The following is a 14109-nucleotide window of genomic DNA, read 5'->3' on the forward strand; positions in this document are numbered from 1 at the left end:
CAGATTTAAAAAGAAACCCCCGGGTCGTGGGGAAACGGTGAAAACCCACTAAGAGTAAATAATCTGAAAGTGACAGCAACATGGAAAAGAAACCTCTTTTAGCTGAACAATACTGAACGTCTACAGTAGTTCCAGTGGCGTAGCGTGGGTTCTCAGCACCCGGGGCAAGGCAAGTAATTTGCGCCCCCTAACCCGTGGATTTGCGCCCCCTAACCCGTGGATTTGCGCCCCCTAACCCGTGGATTTTAGCACTCGAGTCTCTTCCGCCCCCCCCAGATGTTGCGCCAGGTGCGGCAGCCCCCCCTGCACCCCCCACGCTATGCCACTGCTCCCACCACAAGTCTTCAGGACAGCCATCCGAAGGCTGGCGCGGGGAGAAGGTCTCTCCGCCCCACCACCAGGCTTCGGAGCAGCCTTCCGAAGGCTGGCGGCGGGAGGAGGTCTCTCCCGCTTTAGAGAGGTTCCCGCTTCCTTGAGGGGGGCCGGCCAAACGCGCCCCCCCAAATGTTGCGCCCGGTGCGGCCGGCACCCCTGGCACCCCCCACGCTACGCCACTGAGTAGTTCCTCTGCACTCTTGCTGGTTCCATGAACGCTGTAAGGATGGCACTGCTGGAAAGCCGTTGTCTCCGGAGAAGCACATATTTGAAAGACTTTATTGTCACTTGTACAACTTGTATACAGTGAGATTACACGAGCGCCCCCCACTCAGCTCTCCTAGTCTTAATTCCCCTCGTTTACTGACGCACACCCACCAAACCCGAAAGTCGGTTGCCCTTGGGCACAAGACATTGGTCATAATATTATGTTTGCTGACTGGGAACAGTTGTGGACCACCGGCATAAAATTTACGGCATGTAATGCCTTAAGAGAGAATATTATGAAAATGATTTACAGGTGGTACATGACCCCAGTCAAGCTAGCAAAAATCTACCATTTGCCTGATAATAAGTGCTGGAAATGTAAAGAAACTGAAGGTACCTTTTATCACCTTTGGTGGACGTGCCCGAAGATTAAGGCTTTCTGGGAAATGATATATAATGAAATGAAAAAGCTACTTAAATGTACTTTCTCCAAGAAACCAGAAGCCTTTCTCTTGGGTATGGTCAGCCAATTGGTGTTAAAGAAAGACAGGACTTTTTTATGTATGCTACTACAGCAGCAAGAATTCTCATCGCAAAGTATTGGAAGACACAGGATCTACCCACTCTGGAAGAATGGCAGATGAAGGTGATAGACTATATGGGACTGGCTGAAATAACTGGCAGAATCCGAGACCAGGGGAAAGAGACGGCGGAAGAAGATTGGAAGAAATTTAAAATTTATCTTAAGAAATATTGTAAAATTAATAAATGCTAAAATGTTGAGGTTTTAGAAAAAAAGGGGATTACAGCTGTAAAAGATTAAGTAAAAGAAAAGAATAAGGGAAAATTTGATAAAACCAAGGGGCAGGATTTGCTGAAACAAATTTGGAAATTGGGATGCAGAAAGGGGAGGTACAGGGAAGTCGGTGAAGTATGGTTTAAGAAAAAAGGATTTGAAATTATACATGTTTGTTTATGTGTTTGTTTGTATTGTGTATTGTCTGTGTTTATAAAAATTGTGAAAAACCAATAAAATTTTTATTAAAAAAAACAATGAAAGTCAGTTGCCCTGTTGTTATCCTTTCATTCAGCAGCCTAACAGCCCACGGATAGAAGCTGTTCTTTACCCTGTTGGTGCGACTAATCATGCTTCTGTATCTTCTGCCTGAGGGCAGGAGATCAAGAAAGTGCCGGCCAGGGTGTGAATCATCCCTGAGGATTTTCCTCACTCTCCTGAGGCAACGTTCTTCCGCTATTTCATCCAGCGGATTCACGGGACAGCCCATAATATCTTGTGCTGTGTTCACCACCCTCTGTAGGCACTTCCTATCAGTTGGTGTCAAATCAGCGTGCCACAGTGTGATGCAGTAGGAAAGGACACTTTCTATTGTTGACCGGTAGAAGGAATCATAGAATCATAGAATCATAGAGTTGGAAGAGACCACAAGGGCCATCGAGTCCAACCCCCTGCCAAGCAGGAAACACCATCAGAGCACTCCTGACATATGGTTGTCAAGCCTCTGCTTAAAGACCTCCAAAGTAGGAGACTCCACCACACTCCTTGGCAGCAAATTCCACTGTCGAACAGCTCTTACTGTTAGGAAGTTCTTCCTAATGTTTAGGTGGAATCTTCTTTCTTGTAGTTTGGATCCATTGCTCCGTGTCCGCTTCTCCGGAGCAGCAGAAAACAACCTTTCTCCCTCCTCTATGTGACATCCTTTTATATATTTGAACATGGCTATCATATCACCCCTTAACCTCCTCTTCTCCAGGCTAAACATGCCCAGCTCCCTTAGCCGTTCCTCATAAGGCATCGTTTCCAGGCCTTTGACCATTTTGGTTGCCCTCCTCTGGACACGTTCCAGTTTGTCAGTGTCCTTCTTGAATTGTGGTGCCCAGAACTGGACACAGTACTCCAGGTGTGGTCTGACCAGAGCAGAATACAGTGGCACTATTACTTCCCTTGATCTAGATGCTATACTCCTATTGATGCAGCCCAGAATTGCATTGGCTTTTTTAGCTGCCGCGTCACACTGTTGGCTCATGTCAAGTTTGTGGTCAACCAAGACTCCTAGATCCTTTTCACATGTACTGCTCTCAAGCCAGGTGTCACCCATCTTGTATTTGTGCCTCTCATTTTTTTTGCCCAAGTGCAATACTTTACATTTCTCCCTGTTAAAATTCATCTTGTTTATTTTTGCCCAGTTCTCTAATCTGTCAAGGAAGGAGATCATCAAATGTTGATTGACATCGTTCTTTCATAATACTCTGAGGAGATGGCGTCTCTGTTGGGCTTTCTTAACCACCTGAGTGTATTTATTTTCCAAGTAAGGTCTTCACTGAGATAAACTCCTAGGAATTTGAAGGAAGAAACTCTCTCCACACAGCCCTCCCCATGTACAGCGGGGCTAGTTCTCTCTTCCTCCGAAAGTACACCACCTTTGCCTTGCTGATATTAAGGTGCAAGTTGTTCCCTAGGCACTATATATATATATGAAGGCTGGACAACTTCGTATGGCGGCCTGTGGAAAACAGGCATGTTAATATTAAAATGTAAGATAAAAAGCCCTTCCATTTGAGACCCAAGACCCACTAGGGGCAACGCTCTTCTCACCACAGGCAACCTGGTGCCTCTCTTAAGGGAAGCCCTTTTCCCGCTTGTGATTCCTAGCAACTCGCATTCATTACACAAGTTTTTCCCGCTGAGTAAATAAATAAATAAATAATTTATTATTTGTACCCCGCCCATCTGGCTGGGTTTCCCCAGCCACTCTGGGCGGCTTCCACAGAAACCAAAAAACACTAAAATATCATACATTAAAAGCTTCCCTGAATAGGGCCGCCTTAAGATGTTTTCTGAATGTCAGGTAGTTTTCCATCACCTTGACATCCGATGGGAGGGCATTCCACAGGGCGGGCGCCACCACCGAAAAGGCCCTCTGCCTGGTTCCCTGTAGCTTCGCTTCTCGCAATGAGGGAACCGCCAGAAGGCCCTCGGCGCTGGACCTCAGTGTCCGGGCAGAACGATGGGGGTGGAGACGCTCCTTCAGGTATACTGGGCCGAAGCCGTTTAGGGCTTTAAAGGTCAACACCAACACTTTGAATTGTGCTCGGAAACGTACTGGGAGCCAATGTAGGTCTTTCAAGACCGGTGTTATGTGGTCTCGGCGGCCGCCCCCAGTCACCAGTCTAGCTGCCGCATTCTGGATTAGTTGTAGTTTCCGAGTCACCTTCAAAGGTAGCCCCACGTAGAGCGCATTGCAGTAGTCCAAGCGGGAGATAACTAGAGCATGCACCACTCTGGCCAGACAGTCAGCGGGCAAGTAGGGTCTCAGCCTGCGTACCAGGTGGAGTTGGTAGACAGCTGCCCTGGATACAGAATTGACCTGTGCCTCCATGGACAGCTGTGAGTCCAAAATGACTCCCAGGCTACGCACCTGGTCCTTCAGGGGCACAGTTACCCCATTCAGGACCAGGGAGTCCTCCACACCAGCCCGCCCCCTGTCCCCCAAAAACAGTACTTCTGTCTTGTCAGGATTCAACTTCAATCCATTAGCCGCCATCCATCCTCCAACCGCCTCCAGGCACTCACACAGGACCTTCACCGCCTTCACTGGTTCTGATTTGAAAGAAAGGTAGAGCTGGGTATCATCTGCATATTGATGGACACCCAGTCCAAACCCCCTGATGATCTCTCCCAGCGGCTTCATATAGATGTTAAAAAGCATGGGGGAGAGGACGGAACCCTGAGGCACCCCACAAGTGAGGGCCCAAGGGTCTGAACACTCATCCCCCACCACCACTTTCTGAACACGGCCCAGGAGAAAGGAGCGAAACCACTGTATAACAGTGCCCCCAGCTCCCAACCCCTCTAGACGGTCCAGAAGGATGTTATGGTCGATTGTATCAAAGGCCGCTGAGAGATCCAGCAGAACTAGGAAACAACTCTCACCTTTGTCCCTAGCTCGCCGGAGATCATCAACCAGTGCGACCAAGGCAGTTTCAGTCCCATGATGAGGCCTGAACCCTGATTGGAAGGGATCCAAATGGTCCGCATCCTCCAGGCGTGCCTGGAGTTGTTCAGCAACCACACGCTCAATCACCTTGCCCAAGAATGGAAGATTTGAGACTGGGCGATAGTTGGCCATACTGGCCGGGTCTAAAGATGGTTTTTTAAGAAGCGGTTTAATGACCGCCTCTTTCAGCGGATCTGGGAATGTTCCCTCACAGAGGGAAGCATTCACCACCCCGCAGAGCCCATCGCCCAGCCCTTCCCGGCTAGCTTTTATAAGCCAGGATGGGCAAGGATCAAGGAGACAGGTGGTTGGTTTCACTCGTCCAAGCAGCCTGTCCACATCCTCGGGGGTAACGGATTGAAATTGATTCCATGCAACTTGACCAGACAGGGCTCTAGCACTCTCCCGCCCCAGCCCTGCTCCCACGGTGGTAAACGCCGTTTTTCTGAATGCTCTCCACACAAACAAGCAACCGAAAAGTTGGGCAAAACAGATGTCAGAGACTTAGTAACGGGAAGTATTCTTATTACGCAAAGAGCATTATTTCTGTTCTTTGTACACCACAAATCAGGGGAAAGCGCGAACGCAGTCCCCCACTACCACAAATTATGCAGTCGAGTTTCCCGCATTTGGGGAAATCGCAGGGGTCAGCACACCCGCAGTGCAATGGATGAGCCTCACCCTGGGAAAACCTCCTTCATGATCAAGGTGTCTCCCCTGCCAGGTAAGTATGCTTTCTGCTTCGACAGGACCCGGGCCGCCGTCCTCCCGCGCTCTTCCAGGGCATAGCGAACATACCAAGAGCCGCTCGAGCGCTCTGTCCCCACCTCCCTACGCTCGCCCGCAGTCGTGCATCATCTACCGGCCCAGTCTAACGCACCCCGATCTCTCTGTGCTCGCCTCGCGCCCCGGTTCGTGATCCCCCACAATGCTCCGCGGCGGTGCCTCATCTGCATACAGCTCCCAAACTCCGCCCCTCCTCGCCGCCGCCTGCTGCCCAGAGTTCGAGGTTCGGGAACGCAAGCGGCGGCGGGTGGCCCGGGTGTAGTAGGCGGTGCTAAAAGGAAAGAGCAGGATACGGGGGCGGGGGGGCATGAGTGTGTGAATACTCCGTGGGAACAGTGCTGGCGTCAGGCTATTTTGCGCCCTTGACAAGTCTAATTACTTGCCCCCTGAAATAGAAATTGCTCACTTCAGTTTTATAAAGCAGCCCTGTTTAGGGATTTTTAAAAGGTTTTATCTTTTATCGTGTTTTTAATATTCTGTTGTTGTTGTTGCTGCTGCTGCTGTTGTTGTTAAAAAGCGATTGTCTTGCAAAAAAAATTAAAAACACACAACTTGAAACTGCTCATTTTATTTTAAATTGGAAGCGTAAGTGATACAACTACCTACTGTATTATTGTCTTTCTCAAATGCAAAAGAAAATGTTTCAGTGCACAACTACTGTAATTGTATAAAACTGCACCTCTCAAAGGTCAGTCCTGAGTCCCTTTGAGGTCTGCACCCTAGGCAACTGCCTGGTTGGCTTAATGATAGCAACAGCCCTGGGTAGAAAGCCTCTGAAACCTGCAATGGCACGAGGCTGTGTTATGTGTCTTCCTTTTCCCACTCTGAGCCCAGTGGATGGTGTCACGGAGAAGAGTCTGCTGCCAGACTAGTTGGCATTTCAAAATGACTTTTTCCTTCAAAGGGGGAAGACGGAGTCACAGGGGTTGAGTATTGGCCATACACATTTAAAGTGTGTTTCCCCCTCAAAGGATTCTGGGAACTCAGTTACCTATTGTCAAACTTAAAAAAGCACCAATACCCAGAATTCTCTGCAGGATAAAATGTGCTTTAAAAGTACCGGTATGTGTACACAGTTGGGTTCCTTGTGTAACCATTGTGTGCTAATCTTTACCCACAACCATCTGATTTGAATTCAGTATTGCTCAGGCCTCACTTAAACTTTGTCTGGGTCTGTCCTAACCCTCTTTTTAAGATTCCCTTTATATTCCTTTGTATGCCAACAACAAAAGGAGGAAGTGTTGGAGCAGAGAAAAGGCAGTTGGGGGCGGCGGTTACAAGGGCGCCGACTTATAAAAAATATTGGGGGGGCCCATACCGGGGTCCTGCCGCTGGTTCGCTCGGGTAGCCGGGAGAACGCAGTTCGAGGTGGCGGTGTTGGGGAGAGACCCTCGCTCAGGGCGCCACGAGACTTGGCGGCCGGCGGCCTATCTGGGGGGTTTTGGAGCGTATTTCGGCGGAGCGATTGGGGAGGAGGGGGCTTGTTGCCGGATTCTTCAGCTGAGCCGGAGATCCGCTGCTTGGGGTCCCTGGGCCGAGTTGTGAGCACGGCCTGCTGAAGGGAGATCCAGCCGATTGCGCGACGGGGACGGCCGGGGCTCTCCAGCTAGGGCGCGCGGCTGGCTGGCTGGCTGGCTGGCGAGGGAACAGGTGGGGAGGAGGCGGGGGTGCATCCCTTTCCTTTAAGGCTTCCGCCCTAACCCAGCATGGAATTCAAGGCGATTTACTGCCAAGTAGACATGGGGCTGCTGCCCAAAAAGTTTTACTTGGAGCAGGCGCAGTGAAATTAATGCACTTAAGCCAGTAGCGTCTACTCCGAGGAGGACTAGCCTTGGAGAGGTGTGAGAACGCAACTTCGGCAGCGGGCCACTTTAGGGCTGCAGCCGTTCTGTGCGTTGGTGGAGACGCGTCCCCGAAGGCACTCTGCCTATGCCTAGAGGCCGCGCCTCTTCCCACGCCACGCAAGCCTGGGAAAAGAAATGAGAGAGTGTCCGGCCGACTTTCACTACCCTCCGTGGCGGCCAGGAGCAACGGGACGGGCCAGCGCGCCGGGGTGCAAAAGCGAAAGGGAGGGAGAGCAACCGGGCTGCGGGCCGGGGCCTAAGGCCGGGGAGGCGCCGCCCCAAGCAGGGCAGCTAGCGGGGAGCCCCGACGCCCGCCCACCGCCCCCAGATCAGGATCGGCCCCCCTCCGCCTGTGAACGGGGCTCACATGGTGACGTTGGGGCTGGTGGTGGCGCAGCAGCAGCTCTCTCCGAAGAACTTCTGCTGCTCCACGGGCTGTTGCTGTTGCCGCTTCGGGCTGCAACTTTTGCAGGCGCAGCCGCTGGGTGGGACCCTGGGAAGCTCCGCCCCGCCGGCCGGGGAAAGCCCCCAGCCCCAGGAGCCGGAGGAAGGGACGGCGACGGCGCTCCGCTGGAGGGGTGCCCGAGATTATTGGGGGGGCGGAGCCCCCCCAAATGAATTTTTGAGGGGGCTCGGGCCCCCTCAGGCTCCATGGAGTCGGCGCCTATGGGCGGTTACCATACCTCCATTATCCTTTCTATGGGGATGGATAATTTGTCAGTGGTAGATGCTTTGCATGCAGAAAGTCCCAGGTTCACTCCATATGTGTTTTTTTTAAGGATCAGGTACGTGTTGTGAAAACATTCTGCCATAGTACCTGCAAACCTACTGTTAGATCTGATATAAGACCAGTTTAAAGGTAAAGGGACCCCTGACCATTAGGTCCAGTCGTGACAGACTCTGAGGTTGCGGCACTCATCTTGCTTTATTGGCCGAGGGAGCCGGTGTACAACTTCCGCGTCATGTGGCCAGCATGACTAAGCCACTTTTGGAGAACCAGAGCAGCGCATGGAAACGCCATTTATCTTCCCACTGGAGCGGTACCTATTTATCCACTTGCACTTCGTGCTTTTGAACTGCTAGGTTGGCAGGAGCAGGGACTGAGCAACGGGAGCTCACTCCGTTGCAGGGATTCGAACTGCCAACCTTCTGATTGGCAAGTCCTAGGCTCTGTGGTTTAACCCACAGCGCCACCTGCATCCCAAGATCACTGTGTACATGTAACTAGACCTTAAGGCTGAAACCAATATTTATCTCTGTGGTGGAACAGAAGTAGTTTCCTTTTTAATATTACAGTGGCATTGTTTCAGTTTTCTTCAGAATCAAGACAAATTGGTAGGGCAGTGAGTGGCGGTGGTGGCAAGGCAGTTAGCCTTGCTACTCCCTGCCTCCCCCCCATTTAATCCAGCAAGTTTTGTGGCTCTAACTCCCTTTTTAATGTTTCTGTGTCATTTGTTTTGTGCTGTATTGTAAAAACCCCCTGAAATCTGATATGATGAAAGGTGTTGCAAAACATTTTAAATAAAGGGCTACATTAATGTTCAGGTGTGTTGCTGCTTCCATACTAAGTAAACTAACTATCGAACACAGTTTGAGGAACATTTTTCATCCCGAGGGCCTCATTCCCTTTGGGGCAATCTTCCAGGGGCCACACGTCAGTGATGGGCAGGGCTAGAGGCGAAACTGGGCAAAGCAACAGGTGTAAATTTTACCTTTGTATAGGAGGCTAGTTTCTGCACAGCCTCGCACTTCTCCATCCTGGCAAGCAAGTGGCAATATTAGAGTTACATTACACATACCAGCCAGGCATAAACACTCAAGGAGTGTGTGAAGCAGGGGTGGTGGCTGTGGAAAGTCTCAAAGTCTTGGAAGCCTTGCCACTGGCCAAGCAGAAAGGTAAGCAGAGCTACCTAAGTGAGCACATCCTGGCAAGGCTGGCATGGGAAGAAATCACATGTTTCTTTTTACCCACATTAAGGCGTGACATTATTACCATACTTCAATGGCTCATTTATGAATCAGATTTGAGTCCTACAAGTCATTTTCTGTCTCCCTGTGTTGGGCATTACAACTCATTCAAAAAAACAGATCCGAAACACACACGCTGGAGTACACAGAACAAAACAAAAACTTCTTTAAAAATTCTTTATTTTCATAAAATGCATACATAATCAGCAAATGTTCCTATAAATTAAGCTTAGCAAGGACAGGGCAAGACTGTAGCAAACAATCCTGCTATAACAGGAATAAGAATTAATCTGCAATTTTAGTGAGTGGCTTTCAAGGAAACACACATTTTCACTTTATTGTATGAAACAAAACAAAGCAATGCAAAGTGCTGTTTTGGGCGTGTGCAACAGTTACAAATGACTCAACAGTAGTTGTTCTTTAGTATTATCTTGCCAGCACCCTACATTTAGGTGGCACAAGAGCCCCTGTTTCACTTGATTTTTTTCCAAGTTTATTTATTACTTACATTTATAAACTACTCACCATCCTGTAAGATGAACCAAGGGCAGATGATGCACAATAACACAATAAATTTAAATGTACTTAAACTGGCACTAAACCCATAGAAACAGTCCAGTAGCACCATGAAAAAAAGCTGTACCCACTGAACGACTTCCTAATGCCTCTTTGAAGAGAAATGTTCTAAAATCTATCGTCTGCCTTCTCACCCGAGGGAGGGGGAGCGTTCACACAGCAGCTCCCAAAGGCGGCCTTATCTTGCATCACCACACAGCAAAGCCACACTATTTCCCCTTCTTTCCTTCCTTGATTTGTCAAGTTCCCTAACAGTAGTGCAGAAACACTTTGGGAGTCACAGAAGTAAAAGACACCATTGTGGATAAAGCAACTGCTGCTTTGTCCTGCTTTTTTGCCAGGTAAGGATAGCAGGACTAGTTAAAAAGAAAATTTTACTGATACAAAAATGAACCAAGGGTCTAGAGCAGGGGTCTGCAACTCGTGGCTCTTTTACACCTTTGCCGCGGCTCCGGGGCGGATACTAGCGAGGGGAGGAGGTGCATTGTTCGCCCCGACACTCCCCACTGTGGCGGGCGCTGTACTGGCTGTGACGTCGCATGGGGGCAGTGTGTGTGTTAGTCACGCACCGTCCCGACGTCACCTTCCCGCCCGCCCGCTACATTGTAAGGGGCATGTACGCTGGTCACTGCATTGAAAGGGGGCATGTACGCTGGTCACTGTTTTGAAGGGGAGTGAAGAACACACACACACAAAAAGGTAACTTGTTAATTTAACATTTATTTTTATGAGGAGGAGTAATTCTGAGGGGTCAAACAAAGAAATAATAAAAAAGTGACAAAAAAGTTATTTTTATAATGACGAGTTTTGCGGCTCCCAGTTTTTTTCCCTTTGGAAATGGGTCCAAGTGGCTCTTTTTGTCTTAAAGGTTGCAGACCCCTGGTCTAGAGTAATCAATGATGTGGGAGAGGAAAAGGCCTCTTACCTTTGGTGTGTCAGTTGACTTCTAAGTGGCTACAGCATGGTTCAATGTGGGTAAGTCACCTTCTGAACTTTCACTGAAACCACTGTCTTCTATCCAGTGTGAAGTAGAGAATAGCGTATTGGACTGAATCAGGGTTTCAACCCCTCTTCAGTTGCAAAGGTCATTGGAGGACCTCAGGCCAATCACACACAAAGTTTAATCTCTTGCACAGGGTGGTTCTGAAGATAAATGGAATAATCCCTGTACTCCTCAGAGGAACAGTGGGATACAAAGGTGAAGCACACATGCATATAGCGTCAAGGTAAAGGGTCCAGCTTAGTTCCTTAAGCATTTAATGAGCAAAACAATTCTTATTAGAATCCAGTTCCTATTAGAATATATAGACTTTCCCCATGGCTTACATTTAAGATACTTTAGATATCTTAATTCTGCCACTGACTGGGAAGATCAGGAGAATGTGTGAATGCATGCACTGCAGAAAATATTCACATATGAATATTTTGCTAAGCATTTCCTGATTTTAAATTTTAGCCAGCATCTAGGAGCAGTATTTCTTCTTCTTCCTGGGACTAGAGAAGAATCGCACAACAAACGCAACAAACAGTACTGGAAAATGTCGTATTAGTGAATTCACAGTATTTGACAGCCTCTCAGAGTATACTGAAGTATTAGAATAAAGGATAAATAATTGAGTAAGAGGGAGAAAACTGCACCAATGAGCTGGAATATCCTTCTGGAGATAACATACAATTTCCTGAGATTACACTTTATTGTGTCCAATATAATGCAATAGAAGAAACATTACAGTGGACATAGTAAGGAGTAAGTTAATTGAGATTTCACTTTGCTGTTAGTTAAAAGTAGGCTAGCAAGTCATTCCCAGTTTAGTCCAGTGTATTCAATTCAGAGAGAAAATGTAAAGTGGATCAATAAAAACTGGGCAAAACAAGAAGTCAAGACTTGTGCAAAGAAGCATCACTGGGCTTTAGGGCAGATTTAAGCGCACAAATACAATGCAAATAACTCAATTGAGTATGGGAACTGCCTATACTGAGGAACACCATGTGAACTGATGTAGTGATGTAAATTTCTGCCTAGGACTTGTGCTGTCATGGCTCTTTCCCACATGCAAGCCATCACCTGATGCCGTGATCCTGGACAGACATATATGCATGTATATAAACTCTTTCAGCCAACTCCCCAGCCTCCAAAATTCAGCAATCTAGAAGCAATAGATTTCTGGAAAAAATGACGAGTTTAAGATTTCATTATGTTCAAATGACAAACTACATTTTAATATTACATGCCCAAGTCCCAGGCTCATATGGTTATGAGCAGCTTTTGCTGTTGTTTTCAATTAACGGCAATTTATTGTTCAGGAGTGCCTTACCTTGTATACTCCTCCTTGGTCACTTCAATCCTGGGGATAGCTCAATCGGTAGAGCACGATACTCTTAATTTCAGGGTTGTGGGTTCGTGCCCCACGTTGGGCAAAAGATTCCTGCATTGCAGGGGTTGGACTTAATGCCCCTCATGGTCTCTTCCAACTCTACAATTCTATGAGACACTCTTAGTACTGCCATGATTCCAAGGTTCATCTTATGTTCATTTAAGTGTGGTAGCACATGGAATTAGAAATGTCCTTCCAATGAACATTTGGAAGGCCCCTAAAGTACTGACATTTAGGTGCCTGCTTAAAACTCACCAGTTCACCCGGTCTTTCTCTGAAATCTAGATATCTTTGGTGTATTCATTTGACCTACTGATTTGTGATGCATCTTTGTTTTATGGATGTGATATTATTGTTCGCCACCCATGTATTTTTCTTGGTGATACAGAAAATGCTAAACAAACAAACAAATGAATATTTCGTCCAAACCTAAAACTGTGGTTAATTTTAAGTGTGGTTTACAGAAACAAGCCCAGTTCATGAGCCATGGCTTGAAGTTGGCTTGTTTCCTTAAACCATAACCACAGTTTATTTGTGTTCAGACATAAAGCTAAACTGTAGTTTGTATGTTTTCAATTCTCTTTTTATCTATCACAACAGTGCTGAAGGACAATTTTGCTGATGAATCCAAAGTTTGTTCAATTAACACTAAATTATGGTACCTGAATGACGCCATTAGCTCTCACATTATGCTTCTTAAAGGAAGGAATTTAGAGAATAATTTCTGTTATCCTAAGCCATGTATGTATGAGGTACATGGACTATGGCACATGTATAGGCTTTGTGTATGCCATGATTTCACAGGAATGCAGTTAGGAGCAGAATGTGGTGGTGGATACAGAATCTGGTTGAGTGCCTTAGGTTATTTTTCAAAAAAGCAAATCTCTGGTTTTCGGGATGAAATCCCAAAAGCCAGAGACTAAGTAAGATTTTCAGAGGTTGTCGTTGGGCTCAAAACTCCTCATTCTCTTAATGGACTGGTAAAAAAAGCAATATTATGCATAAGAAGCCATCATCATCATCATTTCTGTCTTTATTCATCAGCTTATCCCACAAAGGTTTTATGTACAATATAAAGAAGTAATTTTTTAAAAAATTACACACATTATTCTTTAGTACAGACTACACACAACCCTGGGTAACTGAGAGTACCTGCTACCTTGCTGGAACTGCTCTACTGTGTCTCCTGATCAACTTCTATTTCCTATGCTGCAGAAACCGATTTTAAGTTAATGTTAAACTTCAACTCAGAAAAGGATGTTATGGAAAAATATGTTTACATCTCAATCATGTTCTGTACATCCTTCTGCTTCATAACTACACCTATGTACTTACCTTATTTGCATATGATCCCCACTGTCAGAACAGCACCCTGCCAGTCAAAATGGGGGTTTTCCATTAAAGAATATAAAGTATTTATTTTGTGGCCCCATTCACAGCAGTAGGATTTATCTGCACTATTAAATCTTTTATTTTAATTGAAATTAATATATCTCCTATGCTATATAACAGGTGTAACCTTCCTGCCCATTAGATTTAATGAAGAACCATTCTACTATAATGGAGCACTTGTTTATTGAAAGAATCAAAAGACAACTTGGGACGACATCGGCAGAGTTCACTACTGCAGCTATCAAATGTCACAATTCAGCCTAAAGCAATCCTAACGACCGCTCATTCCATTATATGTGATTTGTAAACATAATAGTGTCTATTTTTGAAAGAGCAGTTCCCAAAGAATGCAAGCTGCCATGGTTATTATCGATGCATTTGATCATGGACTCCCATGGTTAGTATCAATATGCATCAAAGTATTATACACAGTGAAGTCAATGTATGGCGAAATCATCCTCATCCTCGGCATGAGGATCATCCTTGTCTTCTGCTTTCGGTCACATAGTTTGGTAATAAGTGATACAGGGTTGTATTCAAGAAAGAACTAAGGTGAACATCCCATCAGTT

Source organism: Podarcis vaucheri (assembly GCF_965113315.1).
Source record: "Podarcis vaucheri genome assembly, chromosome: 1".
In the NCBI taxonomy this organism is placed as follows: Eukaryota; Metazoa; Chordata; class Lepidosauria; order Squamata; family Lacertidae; genus Podarcis; species Podarcis vaucheri.